Consider the following 27,726-nt stretch of genomic DNA (forward strand, 5'->3'; position numbering starts at 1 on the left):
CTGCGAAGCCGATGACTCTGATGGATGGCCTGGATGAACTCCACAGGAGAGGCTCACCAGCCAAAGCAGGAATGCAACCTGTCTCCTCTGAGTCCTCCTTAAAAGGCTTCCCATGATTGGATTTAGCATCACTAATTGCAGAAGACACTCCCCTTTGGCTGATTACAAATGGAATCAGCTGTGGATGTAGCTGACATGATCATGACCTAATCCTATGAAATGTCCTCATTGCAACAGACAGGCCAGCGCTTGCCCAATCAGATGAACAGGTACCACAACTTGGCCAAGTTGACACCTGTCCCTAACCATGACAACTGGTTTTGAGCCATAAGATAAATTGGGACCCAGCACAGACAGCAACACAGCTGTATTTTGCAGCAAAGTGACTAGAACAGCACAACCATAAAGGTTGCTCCATATTCCAGTTGATGCCTGGCTGCATTTGCCAAGGACAATTGGTCATCAAAATACCTTATGATGCTGACACAGGGCTGTATTAGGCTTCTGTAAAGAAGTAGAACCAACAGGAGATATCTTTTAAATATGAAATTTTTTTTTAAATATGAGGTTTTAAAAATGTCTCAAACCATAGAACTGCAAGAGTCCAAAATCCATAGGGCAGGCTGTGTAGTTGGCAACTCTGATGAAGGGTCTTAATGAACTCCACAGGAGGGGCTCCCTAGCTGAGGAAGAAATGAAAATTCTTTCCTCTCCTTTAAAAGTCTTCAACCGATTGGATCAAATTCAGCTGAACAGATTATTTTGTTTGTGGGAGATGTGTCATGCAATAATGGTTATACCAGTGCTTGCCTGACCAGACAACTGGGCACCATCACCTGGCCAAGTTGACACCAGAACCTAACCATCACAGTTCACCCCTTGTCAACTTGGTATCTATGCAAATCACCTTAAAACATGCTTACTTTCTAAATACAATACAGTAGCAGATATGTTTCACCTAACAATACTCAACTGTTTTGTGTACAACCAGAAATGCACTAAATTTCCCCAGAATAGGGTGCAAGTCCTTAGGTAACATTCACTCTTAAACTTGATATCCTATAACTTAAATACTATAACATGAACAATACAACTTATGTCATATAAGAAGAAAACAAGATATTTGCTTTATGTACAAATACAGACATTCTCATAACAAAATGGGGAAATGTTCATACCATCACAGTCCTCATTTCTGTAATTGGTCACATGGTTGTAGTTCATATTTATCACTACCTTCTTCCACTACCCATTCCATGTTCCCTCTACCCTCAGCAAGCACTTCAGCTGGACATGGTGCTTTGCTAGGTAGAGTGACCAAAACTTTCATCCCTGAAGTTTCTGAGCCATTGGTAGTCCTGCCTTGATTGGGTTGTTGCAGTTTCCATTGACTTTACTCATAGGACATGGTACCACTAAGAGATGCCCTAGAGGATCTCCTTTATTTCAGAAAAACTCTTCTTTACCTCCATTGGGTAGTTGCAGTCCTATTTCCCCTTGATAGTCCCGATCAATCCCCTCAGCCAGTATAATAATCTTCTCCCTTGATGTTGATTCAGAGGCATGAGAAGACTGAACTCATTAGATGGCAGTCTTAACTTCCAGTTTCATGTAATCATCTCGTGTCTCCTAGTAGGAGCAATCCTACATTTGGAGCTAGGACCTGTAGACCAGTACAGCTTAAGGTTACAGGGGCAGGAAGCAAACATTTTTCTAGTGAATCACTAGAGGTAATAGTGAGTGGTACCACTCCCATTCCCACCCCTTGATTCCTAGACCCATGAATCCTAGCTATGGCAGAAACAGCACCATACAGTGGATGCTGATTTGGAGCATATACAGCCTCCTGGAGAACATTGCCCCAGCCCTGCAAGGTATTGCCACCTAGTTGGCACCAAATTGGGGCTTTAAAAGGCTACTCCACCATTCTATCAACCCAACTGCCTCTGGATGATGAAGAACATGGTAAGACCAGAGAATTCCATGAGCATGTGTCCATTCCCACACCTCATTTGCTGTAAAACTAGTTCCTTGATCGGAAGCAATGCTGTATGGAATACCATTATTGTGGATAAGGCATTCTTTAAGTTCATGAATGGTAGTTTTGGTGAAAGCACTGCATGCAGGGAAGGCAAACCCATATCCCGAATATGTGTCTATTCCAGTTAGAACATATCACTGGTCTGGCCATGATGGAAGTGTTCCAGTGTAATCAACCTGCCACCAGGTAGCAGGTTGTTCACCTCAGGGAATGGTGCCATATTGGGGACTGAGTGTGGATCTCTGCTGCTGGCAGATTGGGCACACAGCAGTGGCCATAGCCCAGTTGGCCTAAGTGGAAGCCCATGTTGCTAAGCCCATACATAACTTCTGTACCTCCCACCATGCCCACCTTGTTCATAAGCCCATCGGGCAATAGCAGGAATGGCTAGGGAAAGAAGATGAATTGTATCCACAGAATGGGTCATCTTATCCACTTGATTATTAAAACCTTCCTCTGCTGAAGTTACCCTCTGGTGAGCATTCACATGGGACACAATATCTTCAGTTTTTTTGCCCACTCAGAAAGGTCGATTCACATTCTCTTCCCAGAAGTCTTTGTCACCAATTTTCCAATCATACTTCTTCTAAGTTCTTGACCACCCAGCCAAACCATTAGCAACAGCTAATGAGTCAGTATACAAATGCACCTCTAGCCAGTTCTGCTTCCAAGAAAAATTAACAATCAGGTGCTCTGCTCTAAGTTCCACCTAGTGGGAGGATTGCTCCCACCACTGTCCTTGAAAAACATCCCAGAAAAGGGTTGCAGTGCTATAGTGGTTCACTTGCAGGAGTTTCCTGCATATCATGCTGAACCATCGGTAAACTAGGCCTGAGTTTTCTTTTCCTCAATCAGCTGACTGTAAGGAACTCCCCAAGAGGCCATAGCTTTAGTCTTGGAAACAGTAGGTAATGTGGCAAGAGTGGGGGCCATGGGCCTTTGGACTACTTCTCAAGTAACTTACTTGTGTCTTTAGGACCTGCTTGAGCCCTATCTCTTATATACTGTTTCCATTTTATGATGGAGTGCTATTGAGCATGACCAGTTTTATGGCTTGGTGAGTCATACAATACCCAACTCATGATAGGCAACTCAGGTCTCATGGTAACTTAGTGGCCCATGGTTAAGTGTTCAGTCTCTACTAAGACCCAGTAGCAGGCCAAAAGCTGTTTTTCAAAAGGAGAGTAGTTATCTGCAGAAGATGGTAAGGGTTTACTCCAAAAGCCCAAAGGCCTGCATTGTGATTCTTTTAAAGGGGCCTGTCAAAGACTCCAGACAGCATCTTTATTTGCCACTGATACTTCCAGCACCATTGAATCTGCTGGATCACATGGCCCAAGTGGCACAGCAGCCTGGACCTGTCTCAGTACTTCCTCTCATTCTGGTCCCAACTCAAAACTAGCAGCTTTTCTGGTTACTTGGTAAATGGGCCAGAGTAGCACACTGAAATGAGGAATAAGTTGTTCCCCAAATTGAAAGAGGCCAAGAAGGCATTGTGCCTCTTTTTCAGTCATAGAAGGGGCTGGATGCACAGCTTATCCTTCACCTTAGAAGGGATCTTTTGACATGCCCCATACCACTGGACAGTTAGAAATTTCAGTGAGGTAGAAGGCCCTTGTATTTTTGTTGGATTTATCTCCCATTCCCTGAAAAGCTAATGCCTTCCAATAAGCCTAGAGTAGTTGCTACTTCTTGCTCACTAGGTCCGTAAACATGATATCATCAATATTATGGACCAGTGTGATATCTTGTGGGAGGGAGAAACAATCAAGTTCCCTGTGGACAAGGTTATGATATAGGGCTGGAGAGTTGATATAACCCTGAGGTAAGACATGAAGGTATACTGCTGGCCTTGCCAGCTGAATGCAAACTGTTTCTGGTGGTCCTTACTAACAGCTGTTGAGAAAAAACCATTTGCCAGATCAATAGCTACATACCAGCTACCATTCAATGTGCTGATTTGCTCAAGCAATGACACCATGTCTGGAACAGCAGCTGCCATTGGAATCACAACCTGGTTAAGTTTACAATAATCCACTGTCATCCTCCAAGACCCATCTCTTTTCTGCACAGGCTAAATAGTAGAGATGAATGGGAATGTGGTGGGAATCACCATGCCTGCATCTTTCAAGTCCTTAAGAGTGGTACTAATCTCTACAATCCCTTCGGAAATCTGGTATTGCTTCTGATTTACTATTTTACTGGATAGAGAAAGTGCTATTGACTTCTACTTGGCCTTTCCTACAATAATAGCCCTCACTCCATGAGTTAGGGAATCAATGTGGGGATTCTGACAGTTGCTGAGTATGTCGATTCCAATTATGCATTCCGGAGCTGGGAAAATAACCACAGGATGGGTCCAGGACCCATTGGACCCACTGTGAGATGGACCTGAGCTAAAACTCCATTGATCACCTGCCCTCCATAAGCCTATACTCTGACTGGTGGACCAGAGTAACATTTTGTGTCTCCTGGAATTAGTGTCACTTCTAAGCCAGTGTCTAATAATCCCTGAAATATCTGATCATTTCATTCTCCCCAATGCACAGTCACCCTGATTAAAAGGCCATAGGCCTTGGGGAAGGCTTGGAGGAAGATGAACAGAGTAAATTTTGGATTGTATAACAGGGTCCTTCCCCAGGGGTACCCAGCCTTCCCCTCATTCAAGGAGCTCGAGTCTGTAAACTGTCTTAAGTCTGGGAATTCATTAAGGGGCTGTGACTCTTTGTTTTTGTAATTCAAGTTAGACCTCTATTCACTTGACAGAGAACTCTTCTGCTTATACAACTCAAACAAGAATTTAGTAGACTGCCCATCTATTTTACTTCTAGGTATCCCATGATCAATGAGCCAATGCCACAAGTCTCTGCAAGTGAGATTATTTTCACTGGTGCTTTGAGTCTGCTGTTCATTGCGGTGGACATACCCACCTTGGCTTTTGCAATTAACTGTTGCTGCATGGCTTCTGCCAATTTATGATTTGATCATCTCTACTGAGTTTAAGAATTCCGGTTCAGTGACAGCAGTTCCCACAGTAGTATGTGACCTACAGAGAAGGGTGACTACAGAATTCTTCAGGGACATGGATGTAGCATTACAAATTTATCCTTCAAAGTTCTGGTAAAAGTGTGTGCTCTGGACATTCCAGGAGTGTGTGAGCAGGTCTTCCATGATAAATCCATTCTAACTTTCCAATCTCTCTAAGCCTCTGAATCCCCTTACCTACATTATACTGGGGCAGTTCTGGCATTTCAACCTCAGGTAGTGTTCGACACCTTTTGATCCATGTTTCAGCCAACCATGCAAACAAGTTGTTGAAGCCCTTTCTAACACATCGAGCTACAATATTGAACGCAAAATCTCTGCTTAGTGGGCCCATATCAATAAATTCAGCTTGATCCAACTTTATATTCCTTCCACCATTACCTCACATCCTTAAAATCCATTCTCAGTCTCCTCTGGGTGGACTCAAGGCAGGCTGGAGGTGGAGAAGCTCTTTCTTTAGGGCAGCCTGGAGTTGGGTGGCTGTTTCCTCAGGGTAGGGTTGAGTTAAGGCAGCTGTTTCCTCAGGAGAGACCATTACAAGTCTACCTAACAAGGACTCAGAAAATCCAGAGTTTCCATGTCCCAGTGCCATCATTATCAAGACATATGTCCCCATCCCAAGTTTCAGGATCTCATTCTTTTCCAACCAGAGCCCTTACTTGAATACCAGACACCCTGAAAGGTTGAGATTTTAGTTTACATTGTAAATCTGCTACTTACACAATGAGGATCTGTGTGTGGATTTCAGAGTTCTGAAGTCTGTGACCACAGGAAATAAGATTTTCTTTCAGGGCACACATGAAAATTTTTATATCTCTCGTATGCCACTTAAATAGCAAATTTGAAGGCTTTCAGCTCGTCCTTTTCCTCATAACTGTATCCAACATATATAACAACAACTAGCCAACATCATTATACTTCTGAACGCCACAAAATTCCATTAAGGTGTCAAAAACACTGTCACCCAGAGTCTTGCCTCATATAAGCACATAATTAGCAGAATCAAGTGGTGATATTTTGTGTATCTCTATTGCTAACTCACACGTATCTCTATTGCTAACTCACACCAAGGACTGTCAAGCCATCTTGATTATTGGAAACAGAGTCATTAGTGCCTTTGAGTCTAATCAGAGTAGAAAACCAATTATAAAAGTCTGTTTTTAAGATTCTCTTTCTCAAGAATACCAAGCTGTATTAGTCAGGGTTCTCTAATGAAACAGAACCAACAGATGATATCTGTAAATATTAGATTTATAAAATGTCTCATGCAAGCATGGGAATGTAAGAGTCAAAAATCCATTGGGCAGGCTGTGAAGCTACTAACTCTGATGAAGGATCTCAATGAATTCCACAAGAAAGTCTCTCTGGCTAAAGCAAAAATGAAAATTCTCTTTTCTCCCTTAAGTCATTAACAGATCAGATTAAATCTGATTGGATTATTGTATTTCATTGTATTTCAGCAAAATACAACATAAAAAAAGTAAAAATCTAAGCCCACAATTTAGAGACTATATTGCAACATGTATGTGCCAGTTTGAAAATATTATATACCCCAGAAAAACCATATTTTAATCCTGATTTAACCTTGTAGAAGCAACTATTCCTTTTAATCCCGATTCAGTACTGTAGGTTGGAAACTTGATTGGATTATCTCTACAGAGATGTGATGCACCCAAATGACTCCACCCATTCCAGGTGGGTCTTGATTAGTTTACTGGAATCCTTTAAAAGAGGAAGCAGTTTGGAGAGAGTGACAGAAATGACAGAGCTGACGGAGAGAGAGAGCTGATACAGATGCCGACACTTGGAGAATAGAGATACAGATGTTTGGAGATGCTTGGAGCCCAGCAGACATTGCCATGAGATGTTAAGCAAGCTGGAACCTGGAAAGAGCCAAAGGAAGCCAAGGGGCTGAGAGCAATAGACCCCTGGAACAAGTAACCAGCAGATGCCAGCTCCCAGCTGACTGCATAGCTGACTGAAGTGTTCCTTGGGTCCACCTTGAATTAAGGTGTCCTTACCTGGATGCCTTAGTCTGGACGTTTTCATGGGCTTAGAACTGTAAACTTGTAACTTACTAAATTTCCTTTATAAAAGCCATTCCGTTCCATTCTGGCATCTTATAAACTAATACAATGTGTGACTGACAAATTGTGTCTAGAATATGTAAGGGATGCTTATAAATTAATATGAAAGAAACAACAAGCCAATGAAATGGACAAAAAGCTTGAAGAGTCACTTCACAGAAGAGTAAATCCAATAGTCAAAGGAAAGAACCTCAATGTCATTGGTAATCAGGGAAATGCTAATTGAAACCACTGGACGTTTTACTGCCTAAATGTTACCAGACAAAGGTGGTAGATTATTTTGCCAGATGTGCTCAGATAGCCAATTTCTGAGACACTGGGGGTTTCAAAGAGAGAAAAAGTTTATTACTAGTCCTGTAGCAGGATCAGATAGTCTATCAGCCTAAAATCTGTCTCTCTGAACTGTGGTAATTCTAATAGTTTTACAGAATTAAAAGATGGACAGGTTTTAGGATAATGAGCACAGTGGCCCCAAATGATATAATTAGAGGTGATTACTGAGCATATGCAGATTGAGTACATGCTTAGTCACAAAATGTAAGAAAATGGTGGCCTTAATATGATGATGGACTTGATTTTTTAGTATTATAATGAGGTACAGGTAACTTGTAGGTTAAAGTCCAAGCTATTGTGCATGCCAGGACGGCCCATTTTGGTTAGATTCCAGTCTTGGTTATCAAGATAACTTTGGATTTAGGGTGGATTCATTCTGGGCTGACCCAGGACCCTTCATTAATTAACATTAGAGGCTATCTTAAGTGATTACAAGACTCTAAACTTGAAAAGCTGGATAAATGGGTACAAATGAAGGTTACAAAGTTTTTACAAATACAGGGGCACAAAATAAAGGCTATACAATCATTATCAGAGATCAAGGCAGCTGGATTATAATTTAGAGATTTCAGGTATTTCTCTCTGTCTATACCAATATACCAGAAAGCAAAAGGAAATATCTATATTCAGTAATCATAATCATCCCTTAAATCCTAACCTTTTGGTTACAAAAAGATTGGCAAAAGTTTTAAAGTCTTATAACAGCAAGTAAGGATTTAGAGCAACTGGAAAAGTTGCACAGGGTCTTTTAGGATTTCACAACAATACTTCATATAATACTGGAAACGAAAACCAATCTAAGTGTCACTAAACAGTAAAATGAATTGATTTATGCTGGTGTTTATCATAAAAGAGAAAACTATATGGTGAAAATGGAATAAATTACAGCCAGGCACAACATGGGTGAATTTCAGAAATATAATGTTGAGTGGAAAAAACAAGTCACATAAGATTGCATATGGTATGAGTCCACTTATATAAAGTAAAAAAAATAGGCCAAACTGAACAGTACCTTTTACAGGTACAAACATACGTTATACATCAATATATAAATTATAAAGAAAAGCAAGGAAGTAATAAACAAAAAAAAAAAAAAAGGAAATTGTCTCCTCCAATAGGGAAAAGAAGATGGAGCAGAGGAGGGATTTGAAGATATCTTATCCCAGCTTCAGACAACAGGCTATTTGTTTATGCACACACACACACTCAACAAATCTTGATTTAGAGCTTTCTCTATGCCAGGCAGTAAGCAGTGAGCAGAGCACATAGCCAGCCCATGTGGAGCTGTGACTTCTGGTGTTGATAGACAGACAACATTATGATTAATAGATAATATATGTTATAGAGTGATAAATGTTAAGGATTAAAAAAAAAAGCAAGGAAGGAATTGAGGAAGCACTGATGGAGGTGGGGGTTGAAATTTTAGACAAAGTGGCCCATGAAGGTGGCATTTGGGTAAAGCCATAAATGAAGTGAGGGAAAGCCCTGTGGCCAAGTGGGGAAGAGTCCCTCAGGCAGCAGGAACCCAGAGGGCAAAGGCAGGTGGTCAGCTCTGATCCAGAAGAACCAGTTAGGGTCAGGGCAGCAAATAGGAGGGAAGGTTGGAGGTGTTGGGGTGCTGGGGGAGTAGGTCAGGTTGAAGGCTTTGGCTTTTACTCTAAAGAGAGAGAAAGCTACTAGAGTCTTCTGATCATAGCAGTGACATCACTGTATCACAATTCTTTGTACCATGCACTTACTTTGTAAATATTCCTTTGTGAAAAGTCAAGATTTAATTTTTAAAATACATTTAAAGACTAAAGGGAAGTTCCTTATCTCTCTCTTTCTTCCTCTGGTTTATTCCCATGGATTTATTGAAGGGAATGTGGAACAAACCATTTAAATGTTTCAATTGGTAAATAAACTTAGAAGATGGTTATAAATAGCAAGGGCTGCAGTAATTAGGATTCAGTTTTGTGGTTTCTAAATGGCTGAACAGGAGGTACTGTGTTGAGTTCACCTTAGTGACAAGGCCCAGATTTTGTTACTTGTTCCCTCTGGCTGTGACTGATGGTTTAGCTTGACACTTACATGACCAAATGCCTTGAAGAATTAGGGCATTGGTTCTTAGAAGTTTCTGTTCTCTGATGTTTTAACTTGGTTTTGAGATAGTGAGAGCTCATTAAAATCCTACTGTAAGACAGTACAGGCAACAGGTGCAGCTGGGCCCACTGTACATGATTATGTACTCTTCTTATATCCGAAACCAATCTGATTTTATCAGAACTGTTTCTTTTCTCAGTTTTGTGTCATTACCAAGCAAGATGATCCCAAGCCTCTTGATCATTACAAAGGTCTCTACCCTTTTGTCCTCTCACTTTCTCTTTGCTGCACCTGCAATCTTTTCTGGTGCTGAATCATCATCTCTTTTAGGGTCATGCACTCAAGCCCCAATGGCACTGGTCCTTTCTTTTTTGCATGCCCTGCGACCTGACCCCTGGCCTCATGGAGTTTATGAGCAGGTGGATGAGACAGAAGTTCTTCACAGAATCACCAGTTCTCTTGAAAAGATTCTGCTTTTGGATTATTTTTTCCTGGTTGGAATTTTCCAAGTTGAATTTCAGCTTACTCTTTCTCTGAATTTCATTCAGTAGCCTGTAACTTCCCTATACTTTAACCACAATTCCTTCTATTAGCTCACTTTTTCCTTCTACATTATTGTTGATAAGTAAATTGACTAGACATTCTTTACTCTAAGCCAAAATAACCCCCATTTTTCTAGAATGATTGGATTATCTTGTTCAGTTAACAGTGAAGAATTATCTCTAAATTACTGTTTCTAATTTATTGTGGATTAAACCTACTGTTCATTGAAAAAAAACATGTGGGCAGATAATTTTTAGCATTTGTTTGCCAAACTACCCTAAAAGGCTCTGTGTTAATAAAGTGCTTTCAGCCACAGGCATGTGTATGCTCAGAACTGTGGAATGAAAAAAAAACAAACCACATTAAGATAGTAACTCACATAAGCATTGATTACCTAGATTCAAAGAAAAATTTTATGTGTGCATTTATGACCTTCCCTCAATTGTTTTTGTAAGGGGTTCATCAGTCATTAAAATTGGAAACATCTTGGAACTTTCTCTCTTTCCCTATCTCTGTTCTATAGACTTATAGGCAAAAGGAAACCTTTACCTATAAAAGGGCATTTATACTCTAGCATGATGTACAGACCCTGCTAGAACTATCTGGTGAGTGGGAAAATTTTGAACTATTTAATTAGATAATAAATTTTAAATATATATATAATTAATTCAGTATCTTTATTTAAATTAAATTTAAATATTACATTGGCTCTGAATTTTCTGAGTTGTATCTACTGAAAATATCACCATTAAGTATCTTTGAAGGATTTTTAGGCATAATTTATGTATAGTAAAATGTACAAATCTTAAATGTACAAATCTTGATTTATGTATACTATTGTTTTAGTTTGCTAAAGCTGCCAGAACACAATATACCAGAAATGAATTGACTTTTATAAAGAGAATTTATTAAGTTGCAAGTTTAAAGGTCTAAGACCATGAAAACGGTGCCAAATTAAGGCACCAACAAGAGGTTACCAATAAGGGGCTCACTCAAGAAAGGCTGATGCCATCTGGGAAGGCAAGTGGCTGACATCTGCTGGGGTCTTCGGCTTCTAGGCACCTCTGTCAGCTGAAGGCACATGTCAGCATCTACTAGCTATCTCTCTTGGCTTCTTCAACAGCTTCCCCAGGGGTCATTTTCTTTCATCTCCAAAGGTCTGTGGCTGTGTGGGCTCTCAAGTTTTTTCCAAAATGGTTTGCTCTTAAAGGGCTCCAGTAAACAACCCCACCTTGAAAGGGTGGAACATCTCCATAGAAACCATCTAATCAAAAGGCTCCACCTACAATTGAATGGGTCACTTCTCCATGGAAACAACTTAATCAAAAAGATCCCACCCAGCAGTATTGAATGAAGATTAAAGAACATGGCTATTTTAGGGTACACAACAGTTTCAAACCAGCACAACTATGTAACCTCTATACAAACCAAAATATAAAACATTTCCATCACCCCAGAAGTTCCTTAGTTTCCTTTTCCAGTCAGCCATCTCCCACTCAGAGGCTACCGCTTTTCTGACATAACACCATTTTGCTTATTCCTGACCCTCATGTAACTGGAATCATAATATAATTAAAATGTTTCCAAGTTTTTAAAAATTAACCATTTCATGTTTTTATTCCCATTTTTTTTAGTCAGACAACTATTTTTGGACTTGTTATAAATGTTGCTGTAGAACGCAATAGCAGATAAACACAGATAAGTTTGTGTTAAAAGAGATATTATATGTAAGTTTTGTAAAGTGCTGAAATCATGTGATTTCTTATTACTCAGTGGGTAAAATTGTGTCTATGCTGAATATTTTCCTTTGAAAACTTTTTATAGAATGGTTCTAGAACCTTGAAGTGAAATAAATTCATGTATTGTTTTGTCCATAAGTTCCACTTGTGTCCAGGATGCCCTCAGTTTTAAGCCAGAGGTGGAAAACTCAGCGATTCATGGAAAGAAAAAACTGGCCTTGGAGGAGACCCTAAACTCTCAAAGTAAAGCTTAAACGAAGGGAAATTGCATGCAAATATTATCCCCACCTCTGAATTAATGGCCAGAATCCCCTGCCTTGAATGGGAAAAATGAGTCTGAATTTACAATATGACCTGAGAAATAGCATGAATAAAACAGCTTACCTCCTTAACAATATGCATTCCTGGCATTCAGGTGGAACTTAATTGTTGAAACATTTGCTTGGATTTGGATGCGAGTTGGTGGGAGGGAAGTCAGAATTCCTGAAATCACATTCCAGAATAACTATTATCATTGAAGCCCATTTTGGAATGCTTTCCACATAATTTTCCATGGGCAGTGATTCTGGAAAGATCCTTCTGAAAGATATTAACATCTGCTTCTGTAATGGTAACAAAAGCAACTTTCAAGTAAGGCTATTCAGTATATACTTAATGTAATAAAAATAAGCATGCAATCCTTTTTTTATGACCCTTCTACTGATGATGTATATCCATGAGAGGCTTACTCTCAATAAATGTTGTGCTAAAAAATGTTCATAGAAATTTATGATAATGGCCGTAAACCAGAAGTCACCTAACATCTATCAACAATAGGGTGACTAAATACATTAAGGTGTATTCACATAATGAAATATGCATAGTGCTGAGAAAGAAGGAACAACTGATACACTTAACAACATGAGGAAGTCTCACAGACAAAATATTGATGAGAAATGTCAGGCACAAACGAGTACGTACTGTATAATGCCACATAAATAAATTTCAAAAACAGAGCAAACTAATCAAAGGTGATAAAGGTAAAAAATAATGCTTACCCTTGGGAGTGATTATGGGAGAGGTCATAAGGGAGTTTTCCAGATGCTGAAATGTTCCATCTGTTGATCTTAGTGATGGTTACATGGGTTTATACACGTGTAAAAATTGGGTGAACACTTAATATTTGTGTACTTTACATAAGCCCTTTAATAAAAAAAATATACATTATAATTTCATATTGTAAATTATTGAGACTTGTACTGTGGCTCAAAATGCTGTCTATATTAGAGAATGGCCCATCGAGCACTTGAGAAAAATGTATACCCTGTTGTTTGAGGTGCAAAGTTCTCTGCGTTTCTGTCACGGTCAAGTTCAAGTGTCAACTTGGGCAAGTGGTGGTACCTGTTTGTCTGGTTGGGCAAGTACTGGCCTGTTTGTTGCACTGAGGACATTTCAAAGAATTAAATCATGATAATGAAAATATACATATATATACATTTAAAATGTTCACAAACCTGGATAGCTTCAGATGGTAAAATTACAATGACAGGAGGAGGTCCTCAGAATCAGCAAGCTCAAGTATTTTGTTATGTAACTTAATTTAAAATGATCTATTAAGTTGATACTCCTCTTAATCTCCCATTTAATACAAATATTCTATTATTATTTGTTTTTCTTCTATGAAATGGGGCTATAGTAGCATGTACCTCATGGGTTATCTTCTAAATCACATCAATGAGGTATAATTTTCATGTAACAAACCGCACCCATTTAAAAAATACAATTTGATGAGTTCTAACAGTTGCATAAGCTTATAAAACCAATAGGCCCCACCTTTACATTGACAAGTATTATTCCATTGAATGGACATACCAAATTTTGTTCATCCATTCATCTGTTGATAGACATTGGGCTTTCCAGTTGGAGCTACTAGAAATAATGATTTCTGAATATTCATGTACAAGTCTTGGTGTGAACATATGTTTTCGTTTCTCTTGGGTAAATTCCTGGGAATGCTATGGCTGGATCACATGGTAAGTGGATATTTTCTATAAGAAACTGACAAGCATTTTTCCAAAGTGGTTAAATGTTATTACATTCCTACCAGCAATATATTTTCCAGTTTCTCCACATTCTTGGCAACACTTGGCATTGTCAGTCTTTTTAATTTTAGGCATTCTAATGGGTATAGTGGTATCTTTTTGTGATCTGAATTTGCATTTCCCTATTTATGCTAATGTAATTATGTTCAAGAGTACAAAGGAGAATGTCATAATGAGAAATAACAATGACATGAAAGAATCCATTGGAAGTTCCAGAGTGGAATAATAAAATATCTGAAACAAGGAATTTCACAAATGGGTTTAACAGAAGATTGACGATGACAGAAGAATTTGAAGATAGGTCAAAAGAAATTATCCCATCTGACAAGTAGAGAGAAAAAGATTGAAACAAAGGGAAAAAAACAGAGTCCCAGAGACCTATGGAACAATACCAAATACTTCAACATAATTGTAATTTGAGTCCTACAAGAAAAGGTATCACAGAATGGTACAGAACACATATTTGGAGAAATAATGACTGAAAATTTCCCAATTTTGGTGAAATTTTAAAAATTCAACAAGTTCAACAAAGAATACATACAACGAAAACCACACCTGGGAACACCAAAACCGAACTGCTGAAAACCAAGATAAAGAGAAACTCTTGAAAGCAGACAGGGTGAAACAACACGTTACATATGGTTTAAATGACTGCTCACTTTTCATCAGAAACCATAAAGACAAGAGGATATCTTTAAAGTGCTAAAAGGAAAGCTGTCAAGCCAGGAATTTATTTCCAGCAAAAATATCTTTCAAGAATGAAATGAAATAAAATCATTTTCAGATAAAGGAAAACAAAGAGAATTTGTAGCCCTCAAACGTGAATTACAAGATAAGCCCAGTAGAGTGAAATACTACTGGTAGATGAGAGGGAGTGGTAAGGAGTATGGGATGTGTGAATTTTTCTTTTATCTCTTTTTCTGGAGTGATGCAAATGTTCTAAAAATGATTATGGTGGTGAATACACAACTATACAATGATATTGTGAGCCACTGATTGTATTCCATGTATGGACCATATGTGTGTGAAGATTTGTCAATAAAAATATTTTTTAAAAAAAATGAAAGAAAAGCCCAGGCTTGTGGAAAATGATTCCAGAGGGAAACTTGGAATGAAGCATATTAGAAAGGGCAAATATGTTTGTAAATAATAAAAACTGTATTTTAACCCTAATATATTTATAATTCATATGGCTTAATCTTAATATAGTGGGATTTGTAATGTTATATAGATGCAAAAGAATGACAACTGTGGCATAGAAAATGGTGGAAAGAGGGTGGGAAATGAACCTACACATTTGAAAATTACCTAACATTTTATATGAAGTGATACTGAGAAAGACTGTGAAAAGTTAAGGATAAATATATTTAAATCCCTAGAACAATCACTAAAAAACACAATGCATTGAACTGTAATTTAAAAACCAATAGATAAGGGTGCATGGGTGGCTCCGTGGTAGAAGGCTCACCTTCCATGAGGGAGACCCGGGTTCGATTCCTGGACCAGGCACCCCACCCCCCACCCACAAAAAAGCCAATAGAGAAACGCAAATAAGATGGTAGATATTACCCAACAGTAATCAATGAATTTACATAATCAGAAATAACCACAGCAAAACCCAAGGGGAAGCTTGGGACATAATTTAAGGCCAGAGGTGTATGCGGGAGGAACAGAATTCCATCTGAGGGTGAAGAAAACAGTAGTATCATCTGGTGGTTGACCCCAAAATCCGGTGGTGTGGTGCTTTTCCCAGAACTTGAGAATCAGAAATAGAATTAGTTATGATGGAGAGAGCGAGAGAAGGGGGGAGAGAGAGAGAGAACTCTAGGAATTGATATAGACTATTATTTCGTTGGAGAATATTGGAAAAAGGATGGATTTGGAACTTGAGTGGCCTGGGGTCTGCTCCTGACTCCACCATAAATGGTTTTCCTGTCCTGGACATATTATTTCCCCTCCTTGAGCTTCTGTAAACCAGGAATGTTGAGGATTTTTTCTAAGATTGCTTCCTTTTTAAAAAACAATATTTTGAATGAAGTCAGGATATCTATACATTAATTATTTTGTCTATACGTTAATTATTTTATCATTTTTAAAAACATTTCCACCCGGGCACTCACACTGTAAGGTTGTATTTATTTTGTTTATGACCTTCTCCTTGGATTATTGCACTCTCGCACCCTTTGAAGCTCTACCTGAATATCTGTATGTTTTCGAGTGAAATAACTTTCCCCTGATATACAGTAATGGTAGAGATTCTAAAGCCTTTTTAATTAAAAAAATAAAATAAGCAACAACAAAAAAATCACCTGTCTTCTATCATGGTGGGAAAAAAACAAAAAACCCTTACTTCCCTTCAATATATTTAGTTGAGGGGCCCTCTAGTGGAAGAGTCTGCATATGGCAATATGAGAGTTACTACATAGAGATTTAATAGTCTGTGATACAATTTATACATTAAAAAATATATATCCATGTCTATATTAGGGTAAAATTCTCAAGATTCGGTTTTCAAACAGATTAAACTTCTAGTGTGTATTCAATACTAAGATGTTCAAGAGACCACATGTATAGCCTTATAACATTTAGACATATTCTGTCCTAATTATTGTTTGCTGATGTTGGATTAACAGTCACTTGAGAGGAAATTTTAAGCATCCCCCACACGTGTTAAGAGAGAAGACACTTGTGTCCTGAATTATCCATCTCTTTCCTGTACATTTCCTGCTTTTTTTTAGGTGACATAGATGGGCACATCTGTTTGGACTGGGGAGAAAGTGCACTGAAAAGGCACCTGGGGCCCACAGTGTGGTTGTGGGGCGGGTGTGGCAGGCTTGGTGTGTGTCTTCAGGTCGCTGTCTCCAGGTCCTAGAGAGGCCCACGGGCTCCACTCTGTGGGGCAGTGGATGGGGTGGAGGTGTAGAGAGATATATTCCTCTCCTGAGAATCGGCTTTCTCCTTAATTGAACAGAAAAGTACGGTGAATGAGAACTATTCTTGAACTTTATTCAGAAGCAAATTTAACCTAATTTACTAGTCAATTCTGTTTTAAATATATATATATACCTAATGCAATTTAATTTAGTAATTATTTTGGTCTTTAAACAGAATTTCATGTTATTAGTTTCTATTTTAATAAGTAGATGTAGTTCATCCAACAAAGCAAATTGATTGTGTTGTAGGAAATCTTATGGAGTAAATTTAAAAGCTAAGTATGCTTACCAGAAAGAGACACGAAAACCATCTTAGACCTGAATATCATAGGGTTCAGTAATTACTTTTATTAATTTGTTCTAAAAGCATTTTTTTTCTAATAGCAAGTTCCTGGAACAACTCATTTAATTGAGCTCCCTCTTCATAGCAGAGGGACAACTACCATGATAACCACCTTAAGAGTTATATCCCCTCTTATTTTCTTATAAACTGATTCAAAACAATGGCTAAGTGATATTTGGGTTGTTTTTATATCTTCCCTTGTGTAAGCCCAACTCTCACTATTTCTCTGTATTCTCCAACAGTGGACACTCTTTGTCTGAGGTTCATATCTTTGGAAAACCCTGGCTCCTCCTCTCCTGGGGGATGCTAGAAGGAGGACAACTGGGGCCATCAGGTATGTCACATCCTGCCCATCCTGCAGCACATTTAAGAATGAACTTCCAATAGCTGTGCTTTAGCCTGGAAGAGTAGTTCCCAGTTGTTTGCAGGCCTGGACCACATGATTAGAAATCTAATGTTGATAAGCATGAATTTTTTATCATTGCTACCAGTCTTGGGGTTGGCAGAACTCATGTTTCACATATAAATATTATGCAAGACTCAAAAGCCCATCATAAGTGCTTGTAGAGTCTTCATTCACAACCATGTTCATTCAGTTAGACATTCCCAGTGTTCCAGTTTCATGAGGCAATGCAAGTGGAATAAACTTGTATAGCTCAAAATTGCACAGTTAATTACAACTAGCTTCAATTGCAATCACTCATTGGCCCAGACCTGCCACTGCAAAGGCAGCAATCAGTTAACAGTCGTGAGGACAGGAGGTCAGACTCTGTAGTTCATGTTCAGCGGATAATCCAGTTAAATTTGGGTGGGCTACATCTTGGAGTGAGGCAGGCCTCACTGGGCTCTGGTCATCCATAGGATGCCTGAAGCCCAGCACCATCCTGTCACTTTGGCTCACGATGTTAATTTTGTAGACACACATCATGTGGATGCTGAGTTCATAACCCCCCAATGGATGAGGAGCATTTCAGGAAATAGCAACCATCTCCCTGTAACTTCCTCTCGGTGCTAATATGAGTCTCTCTTTGTGGCTTCCCTAAGTCATCAGTTCCTCAGGAATTGTGGTAGTATTCAGATATTCCTAGGAGAAATATTTGACATATGGAGTTTCCAGCAGGTTTCTTTGCTGGAGAGAAGTTTTCCATCACAGCTGAGCTGCTTTTATGAGGCCGGCATCTCCCAACATCTAGCAGAACCTTGGTGATTGCTGAGGGAGGTGGGAAAGGGAAGAGCTAATCCTCCATTCCTAGCATTCTTAGATACATTAGCAGCAGCTGTCATTTGTTGGGTGCCTACTATGTGCCATAGACTATGCTAAGCTGTTACATGCATTATCTCATATATACCGCACAATAACTCTGCAATGAACATACCATTCTCGTTCCCATTTTACAGAGAAGAAAACTAAGGTTTATAGAGGCAAATTCAACACTGCAGATTCTCCCCGTAACATAAATGGGAATCTAGGAAATTTAGCTTTAGAAAATGGTTGGGGAAGATGGAGATTCTCTTCTCTCATACATAAACACAATTACAAAGGTGCTGCTTACATGCCTGTTCACACCCAGAAATGCAATGAAGATTCACACTGATGGTATTAACATGATGTATAAAACTGTTTTAGTGTTGGATATGCTGAACCCTATTTTTTTTTAACTTTTTTTAAATTAATTTATTTATTAATTTAAAAAATTAAGAACAAACATTAAAATATTCCATTCTACACATATAATCAGTAATTCTCAATATCATCACATAGTTGCATATTCATTTCTTAGAACATTTGCATCAATTCAGAAAAAGAAATAAAAAGACAACAGAAAAAGAAAACGATAACAGAGAAAAAAATATTATACACACCATACCCCTTACCCCTCGCTTTCATTTATCACTAGCATTTCAAATTAAATTTATTTTAACATTTGTTCCCCCTATTATTTATTTTTATTCCATATGTTCTACTCGTTTGTTGACATGGTAGCTAAAAGGAACATCAGACACAAGGTTTTCACAATCACACAGTCACATTGTGAAAGCTATATCATTATACAATCATCATCAAGAAACATGGCTACCGGAACATAGATCTACATTTTCAGGCAGTTCCCTCCAGCCTCTCCACTACATCTTGAATAACAAGGTGTTATCTACTTAATGCGTAAGAATAACCTCGAGGATAACCTCTCGACTCTGCTTGAAATCTCTCAGCCATTGACACTTTGTCTCATTTCACTCTTCCCCTTTTGGTTGAGAAGGTTTTCTTAATCCCTTGATGCTGAGTCTCAGCTTATTCTAGGATTTCTGTCCCACGTTGCCAGGAAGGTCCACACCCTGGGAGTCATGTCCCATGTAGAGGGTGGTGAGTCTGCTTATTGTGTTGACTGGAGAGAGAGGCCACATATGAGCAACAAAAGAGGCTCTCTTGGGGGTGACTCTTAGGACTAAATTTTAAGTAGACTTGACCTATCCTTTGTGGGGTTAAGTTTCATATGAACAAACCCAAGACTGGGGGCTCTGAGCCCTATTTTGAAGAAAAGCCTAAAGAAGCTGTATCTGTAAATGTGAATCCTGTGGATTCTGCTCCTATAATCCTCGAATGGATGAGCTCTTTGACCTCAGTCTCCATGGGTGACCAGCTATTATTCTTTGGGTGGCGATTTATTCACTTCACTTTCACCCATTAAAATATCTCAGACTTTGGAATGAGCCAAATTGGGGGCCATCAGATCAGTATTTCTCATATTTTAATGTGCATATGAATCCCTTTATCTTAGTTTGCTAAAGCAATTGGAATACAACACACCAGAGATGGTTCGACTTTTAATAAGGGGATTTATTTAGTTACAAATTTATAGTTCCTCAGAGTAAAGGCAGGTAGCCTTCATCTGAGTTTCTGTCACATGGGAAGGCACAGAGCAACATCTGCTAGCCTTTTCTCATGGCTTCTGGGTTTTAAGGGCTTTCCCTGGGCATGTCCTTTCTTCATCTCCAAATGTCTGGGTCTGAGCTGCTTTAAGTACTGAGCTGAGGTGTTCTGGGCTGAATGAGCTATACTGACCTCTCTTTATACTGAACTCTCTTCTGATGTTTCTCATTTACATCTCCAGCTAATTAAATTAGAAGTCACTCATTGCGGAAGGTACTCCCTTAGCTCACTGCACATGTAATCAGCCATAGATGAGTTTCACATGCTGATGATTTAAGTCCAAAGCAACAGAACAACTAGGCACCATCACCTGGCCAAGTTGACACCTGAACCTAACTACTGCATCCCTGGAGATCATGTTAAAATGAAAATTCTACTTCAGCAGGTTCAGGTGGGTTCCCATTAACTAGCTGGTTCTCAGGTGATGGTGATGCTGGCCCAACAGCCACACCTTGAGTAGCAGGGGTCTCTATTCCTCCCAAATGGAGGAAAAGAAATAACATACTTAAGAAGAATTTTCTCTTATACTCTAAAGACAGAGACAGAGTCGGGGACAGTGAAACCATTAAGTATATAGAGTGATTTCACTGGAAAAGTGTTAAATTACATTTTGCCAAACTTGTTAAATATTTGATAATATCTAGTTTTTATTTTTTCTAATGTGAGAGTACTTCTATTTTTCCAAATAATACCAGCATTCTGTGATGGTTCTATAGGGGCAAAGAAAACTGTTAGAGAAAGTAAGTTTGTAATACACATTACCTTGAACTAATCCAGGTTATCCATTAATGAGTTAGACTCATCCAAATGAATCAGCCTATTCCTCTAAATTTGTTTCACACTGTGGTAGTTAGGTTCAGGTGTCAGCTTGACCAGGTGAAGGTACCTAGTTCTATTGCTGTGGACATGAGCCAAGGGCATGTGAACCTCATCTGTTTCTGATTACATCTGTAGTCAGCTAGGAGATGTGCCTGATGCAATGAATGATGTTTGACTTAATTGGCTGGAAGCTTAAATGAGAGAGCTCAACATAGCACAGCCAAAGCAGCTCAGCCCAGGCCTCTGGAAATGCAGAAAGGAATCACCCTGGGGAAAGTTGCTGGAACCCAGAGGCCTGGAGAGAAGGCCAGCAGAGATCACCCTGTGCCTTCCCACAGCAGCTAGCAAACTAGAACACACACCGTTAGTTATGATCTAACTATTTGAATCAGCTCTTGGGAACTACAAAAGCGGTACAATGTACAAATTATCCTCTGTAACTGTAATATGTCTCTCGACTGTGATTCTGATCCACTTGACATTAATCCATTCTGTTATGTTCTCATTGGGATACCAACTAGAAAAAAATAACTGCCATTATCATGTGATTAAGAACAATTTCATAAGAGATTTTATGATCTCTTTTAAAAAGTGGTTAGTCTAGGAGCATCCTCAACCCAGACGACTTTGGAGGACATCCTTCCCCTTCCTGTAATGTTTGAGGTAAGTATTTTTCATGGTATGGCAGTGACAGGGGAATAATATCACCCATAAAAAAGAAAATTATTTCCAGTAATTTTTATGACTCATGCAGTTTTCTTCTTTTAAGGAATAATTTACATAACTGCTTATTCAGGAAAAAATATTTTAGAAAAAATTTCATTTAACTGTAAACTTTTTTAAAATTAAACTTTAATTTAAATTTAAGTTAACTTTAAACAAATGATTGACCTATCTGAAATATTTGCTTTTTATCTACATGTTTGGTACTCTCTACACAAAGTTGCAGCCTCCATATAATTGAAAAAAAATGTTATTGGCTTATTTATCTGGTGTTGTGTTAAATGTGATCTTCGTTATGCGCTATTACTTGTTAGTTATTTTTCAGAATCGATTATGTATATACATTTGTTAAATAAGACTTGGTGATATATATCATTTCATAATTGGAGTAGCAAATTATGTGTTGAATGTGTGGTATTAATCAGAGGCAAAATCTGTTGGCTTAGAGGGTAGAATTATTCAGTTTAATTACTAGAAATGAAATAGATTATGCTAGTAATTCTACAAGACCCCGTAGAAACACAGACAAAACGGGAGGCGCTCAGCAGAATAATGATAACCATAACTATAGCTGACATTCATTGAAATCTCATTATGTGCCAGGCCCTACCATCCTGGCTCCTGTATTTCTCACAGGAACCCAGTGAACTTTGTTTTATATTATTCCCATCTTACAGATGATGGCATTGTGATACCAAGAACGTAGGCAACAAGTCTAAGATTACATTAGCACCTGGTGGAGCTGGGATTCACAACCAGGAAGCCTGGTTTCAAGGTCCACATACTTTTTACCACCAATCTCTAGTAGGTTTTGCATCCTTTATGCCAGAGGTCTGCAAACTGCAGACTACGGCCAAATCCAGTCTTCTACTGTAGGCCTGCAAACCGAGAATGGGTTCCACATTTTTAATTGCTAACAGTTGTAGTTTCAAATCATTTGGGTGTAGTTCACTCACCTGTGTTAAATTTGCATTTTATGTCATTCCTATACTATGGGGTTATATTCTCATTTTCACCAATAATCACTGGCTTAAAAGAGGATCATTCAAAAACTTGTAGTGAAAAGGAGTTTTCACTCCTAGAAGTTGCAGATCCAAAGAAGCTAACAGAATAATTTAGCCAAAAGAAAAAAAACTTACACACAAACACACCCATTATGTATATACACAATATTATATAGGTATGTATTTATGATATCATAAGCTACAATACATGACTTTAAGAATGCCCTCTATCCTTGTACAATGAAATTAATGTCTTTCTTTGAACACTGCAATATATGTACTTTTCAAGGTAATTTAACAGTGTACTATGGTTTATAACTTGCTGCCTTGTACATTCTTCAGTTTTATGGGACACTGGCTTCAAGCAATTCAGCTCAGTATCATTAATTTTAATCTCATCCTTCCTTTCTTGGTAGTTAATACAAGTATGGAAAAGAAGCATATTGCATAGAAGGCATTGATAGATGAATGGAAGTTCTGTAAAATGTGCATGAGCTATTTGATTATTTATGTTTCACTTTGCTCTTTTTAAGGCTGCTAGTATTGTAAACGTGTGCCCCTTATATGGTACTCTTACCTAGGTAGTGTCATTCTAAGAAGTCAAGGTAATTATGGAGGAGACTCACAGAGCAAATGTACTCTAGATATCATCATAAAAATACTTCCCATTTATTGAGTATTATGTACAATTATATATTGTCTTTTGTTTTTGCCATTTAAATGGTCATCGTGTTTTAAATAAGACCATTTCTGAAACAAAGTTATTCCCTAAAGTTAGGAATTAAGAGTATAGTTTTGCTTTTCCTGACATACTAATTCAGGACTAGATTTGAGGTCAAATCTATATTCTTAATTGTCATTTTTATAAGATTAGAAATGGTAGGCAGGTAAAGATACAAAACCTTAGAATACTTAAATGGGCTGTAAAATGATTGTAGATGTCACTGGATTTTACCAAATAATGTCATTTCTTTTTTCTATCCACTGTGGATTTTCAATTAAAATTTTGTTTATAAAAGGAATTTATTGCAGTTCTTAAAAAAAAAGTGATGAAAATAGTAACACAAATACCCTAAGTCAGAATAAGCTCATAAGCCTAAACATTGAACAAGATTTCAGTAAGAATCCTACATATGACTCTTTAGGCCTAGGGCATGCAATGATGAACAACTGAAACATGGCTTTTACTAGATCAGCATTCTTTTATACTGTACACCCTACCCCAAGTCTGCAATGGTTCTAGTCATGAATATTAGCCCAAAATGGAGTTTATGGCATTGCTGTTCTCAAATTTTCAAACAGTACACTATTCTGCTTATTTAAGTAAATTAGGTACTTTTGTTTCCCAGACCGAGTAAAAACGAATGCTTTACTAGGATGATATCAATTAAATTTGCTACTAAAGGTGGAAATCACTTTAAGACTACACAGACTTTATTCAAAATTGCATTTCTTATAGTGCAAGTTATAAATCACACTATCACAAAGGAGCTTATAAAACAAGCCACAATGATAATGCTACATATTATTTTGGGAGAGACAAAAAAGAATGAACTGTCAACCAAATTCCCTTTGGATGATTACGTTGGATGTTACACATTATGAAATTTTTATCCTGAGGATGCTATAGAGACGTTTCATGTTGCAGTTGGATGACCCCACTCATGTACAAGCAGGAATTAGTTCCTGGCACACATAGAACAAGGAAGAGTACTTTTGCACATTTATTATCTAGTTTATCACTGAATTTCCACAGTTACTGATTATTTTGTAAGCTGAAACACAATGAAAAATATGTGCTGGGATAAGTAGGAACAGAAGCAGCTGTGTTTGCATCAGGAAAGGATGTGATAATCAAACTATAAAAGGTAGTGCTCTTTCTCACAGACCAACTGGTGGTCACCTAAATACTTCATGTCCCTGAGTGTGTGTTGAAGGACACAGTGAAAATTATAACTACAATGGAAAGCCTTCTTAATTAGTTTCACTTATCGTATTGCTGTATTCATTCATGTTCTAAATTCTCATGGTTAGCTTTCATTCTAAACTCTGAGCCTTTTGATCATCACAGTTCCTTAAATACTCTCTTTTCTCAATCCCCATAGCTCCACTCTCTTGTTTTCCTCCATCCTTACTGGCTGCTCCTTCTCATTATCTTTGGTAGTTCTTCCCCATTTCCCTGAGCTTTTGATATTATAAAGTCTCAGGGCTTAGTATTTGCTATCTCTCTTTAAGTCATCTTACTAGACTATTGGCTTTATGTAAACCCAATAAATTCCAAATTTATATAGCCTGTCTGGACTACCTCTGAACTCCAGAATAATTGCCTACTCCATCTAATAGACATTTCATATTCAACATATTTGAACTCCAGATATCCACCCAAAAACCTGCAGTCTTCCCATCTTAGTTCATGGAATGTCAGCCTTCTAGCTACTCAACCCAAAGGAATCATCTTTAACTCACCTCCACTTCCCTTACTCCCATCCAAATCTCCCCAGTTATACCTTCAAAATATATCTAGAATCTCACCATTTTGACTGCCAATACCCCAGAGCAAGTCACTATCATCTCTCACTTGAGAATATTTATTACTATAGTTTCTTAACTCTCAGCATGTGCTCATCCTTTTGTTCCTGTCACCTCTCTGTTTAAAGCTCTCCAAAGACAAAATCATCTCAGAGTAAAATCTAGAGCCAGTACAATGACCTATGAGGCCTACGCTACTGACCTCATCTCTAGCCTCGCTCTCCCTTACTTTGCTCCAGCTCCACTGGCATCCGGGCTGTTTTGGGAACACTGCAAGCATCCTCCCACTCTAGGGCTCTTGCATGTACTGTTCCTTCTGCCTGAAATGTTTTTTCCCCAGATAGGGTTTACTTCCTCATTGCTTTCAGATTTCCTCAAATATCATGATTTCACTGAGGTCTTTAGTTTTATTTATTGTGATAATCCTCCACATGACACCCCTCTCCTTCTTCCCTGTTTTATTTTTCTACAGGAAACTTTTTACCTTGCTTATTTAAATTTTTTATTTTTATGTAACTTCACATTACAGAGAAGTTGCAAGTTAGCACAAAGAATTCCTGGATATTCTTCATTCACATTCCTCAAATATAGCATTTTACCTCTGTATTAGTTAGGGTTCTCTAGAGAAACAGAATCAACAGGGAACACTTGCAAATATAAAATTTATGAAAGTGTCTCACGTGACCGTAGGAACGCAGAGTCCAAAATTCACAGGACAGGCTGCGAAGCCGATGACTCCGATGGATGGCCTGGATGAACTCCACAGGAGAGGCTCACCAGCCAAAGCAGGAATGCGACCTGTCTCCTCTGAGTCCTCCTTAAAAGGCTTCCCATGATTGCATTTAGCATCACTAATTGCAAAAGACACTCCCCTTTGGCTGATTACAAATGGAATCAGCTGTGGATGTAGCTGACGTGATCATGACCTAATCCTATGAAGTGTCCTCATTGCAACAGACAGGCCAGCGCTTGCCCAATCAGATGAACAGGTACCACAACTTGGCCAAGTTGACACCTGTCCCTAACCATGACAGTCCACCCCTTGTCAACTTGGCACATATATATATATATATATATATATATATATATATATATCACCTTAGACCATACTTAATTTCCAAATGAAAACAAATAAGCACACATTTTTTCTTTTACCTGACAATACTCAACTGTCCTGCATATCACTGGAAACACATTAAATCTCTCAGAATAGGGTGCAAATCCTTGGGCAACATTCATTCTTAAACTTGATATCTTACAACTTAAATAGTATAACACAAACAAAACAGCATTACAGTCCTTGTTTCTGTAACTGATCACGTGGTCGAAGTTCATATTTATCACTACCTTCTTCCACTACCCATTCCATGTTCCCTTTCCCCTCAGCAAGCACTTCAGCTGGCCATGGTTCTTTGCCTGGTGGGGTGACCCAAACCTTCATTCCTGAAGTCTCAGAGCCATTAGTGGTCCTGCCTGGATTGTGTTGTTGCAGTTTTCCATTGATTTTAATCACAGGGCATGGTAGTACTAATAGACGCCCCAGGGGATCTCCTATATTCCAAGAAAACTCTTCTTTACCTCCGTTATGTAGTTGCAGTCCTACTTCCTTCTGATAGGTCAATTATCCCAGACAATAATGTAATCCCCTTCTTGGTGTGTTGATCCAGAGGCATAAGTAGCCCAAAGTGACCAGGTGGCAATCTTAACTTCCAGTTCAGTGGTATCACTGTTGTTTCTCCTGGAGAAAGCACACCCCGTTTTGGAACTAAAACCTGTAGACCAGCAGAACTCAGGGTAGCAGGGACAGGAAGCAAAAATTTTCCTAGTGGATCACTAGGAGTAATAGTGAGTGGCACCACACCCATTTCCACCCCTTGGTTCCTGGACCCATGGATCCTGGCTATGGGAGAAACAGCACCATACAGCAGACGCTGATTCAGAGCATACACAGCTTCCTGGAGAACGTTACCCCAGCCTTTCAAGTTTTTGCCACCTAGTTGGCACCATAATTGAGTTTTCAAAAGGCCATTCCACCGTTCTATCAATCCAGCTGCTTCTGGATGATGGGGAACATGGTAAGACCAGAGAATTCCATGAGCATGTGCCCATTCCCGCACTTCATTTGCTGTGAAGTGTGTTCCTTGATCTGAAGCAATGCTATGTGGAATACCATGACGATGGATAAGGCATTCTGTAAGCCCACGGATAGTAGTTTTGGCAGAAGCATTGCGTTCAGGGAAAGCAAACCCATATCCAGAGTATGTGTCTATTCCAGTTAGAACAAATCGCTGCCCCTTCCATGAAGGGAGTGGTCCAATGTAATCAACCTGCCACCATGTAGCTGGCTGGTCACCTCGGGGAATGGTGCCATATCGGGGGCTGAGTGTGGGTCTCTGCTGCTGGCAGATTGGGCACTCAGCAGTGGCTGTAGCCAGGTCAGCCTTGGTGAGTGGAAGTCCATGTTGCTGAGCCCATGCATAACCTCCATCCCTACC

At 38.8% G+C, this 27,726-nt stretch overlaps 1 protein-coding gene across 1 annotated transcript in view; it reads left to right on the plus strand.

Moving 5' to 3' along the window:
* Positions 1-21,619, plus strand: part of PNLIPRP3 (pancreatic lipase related protein 3) — an 85,147-nt gene extending 63,528 nt beyond the window's left edge. Inside the window, exons 14-15 of the transcript XR_013161192.1 lie at positions 17,470-17,561; positions 21,568-21,619. The gene's annotated coding sequence lies outside the window, so the exon portion shown is untranslated. The remainder of the gene's footprint in view (positions 1-17,469; positions 17,562-21,567) is intronic.
* Positions 21,620-27,726: the final 6,107 nt, after the last annotated feature.

The sequence above is a fragment of the Tamandua tetradactyla genome, chromosome 13 (assembly GCF_023851605.1).
Source record: "Tamandua tetradactyla isolate mTamTet1 chromosome 13, mTamTet1.pri, whole genome shotgun sequence".
Taxonomy (NCBI): domain Eukaryota; kingdom Metazoa; phylum Chordata; class Mammalia; order Pilosa; family Myrmecophagidae; genus Tamandua; species Tamandua tetradactyla.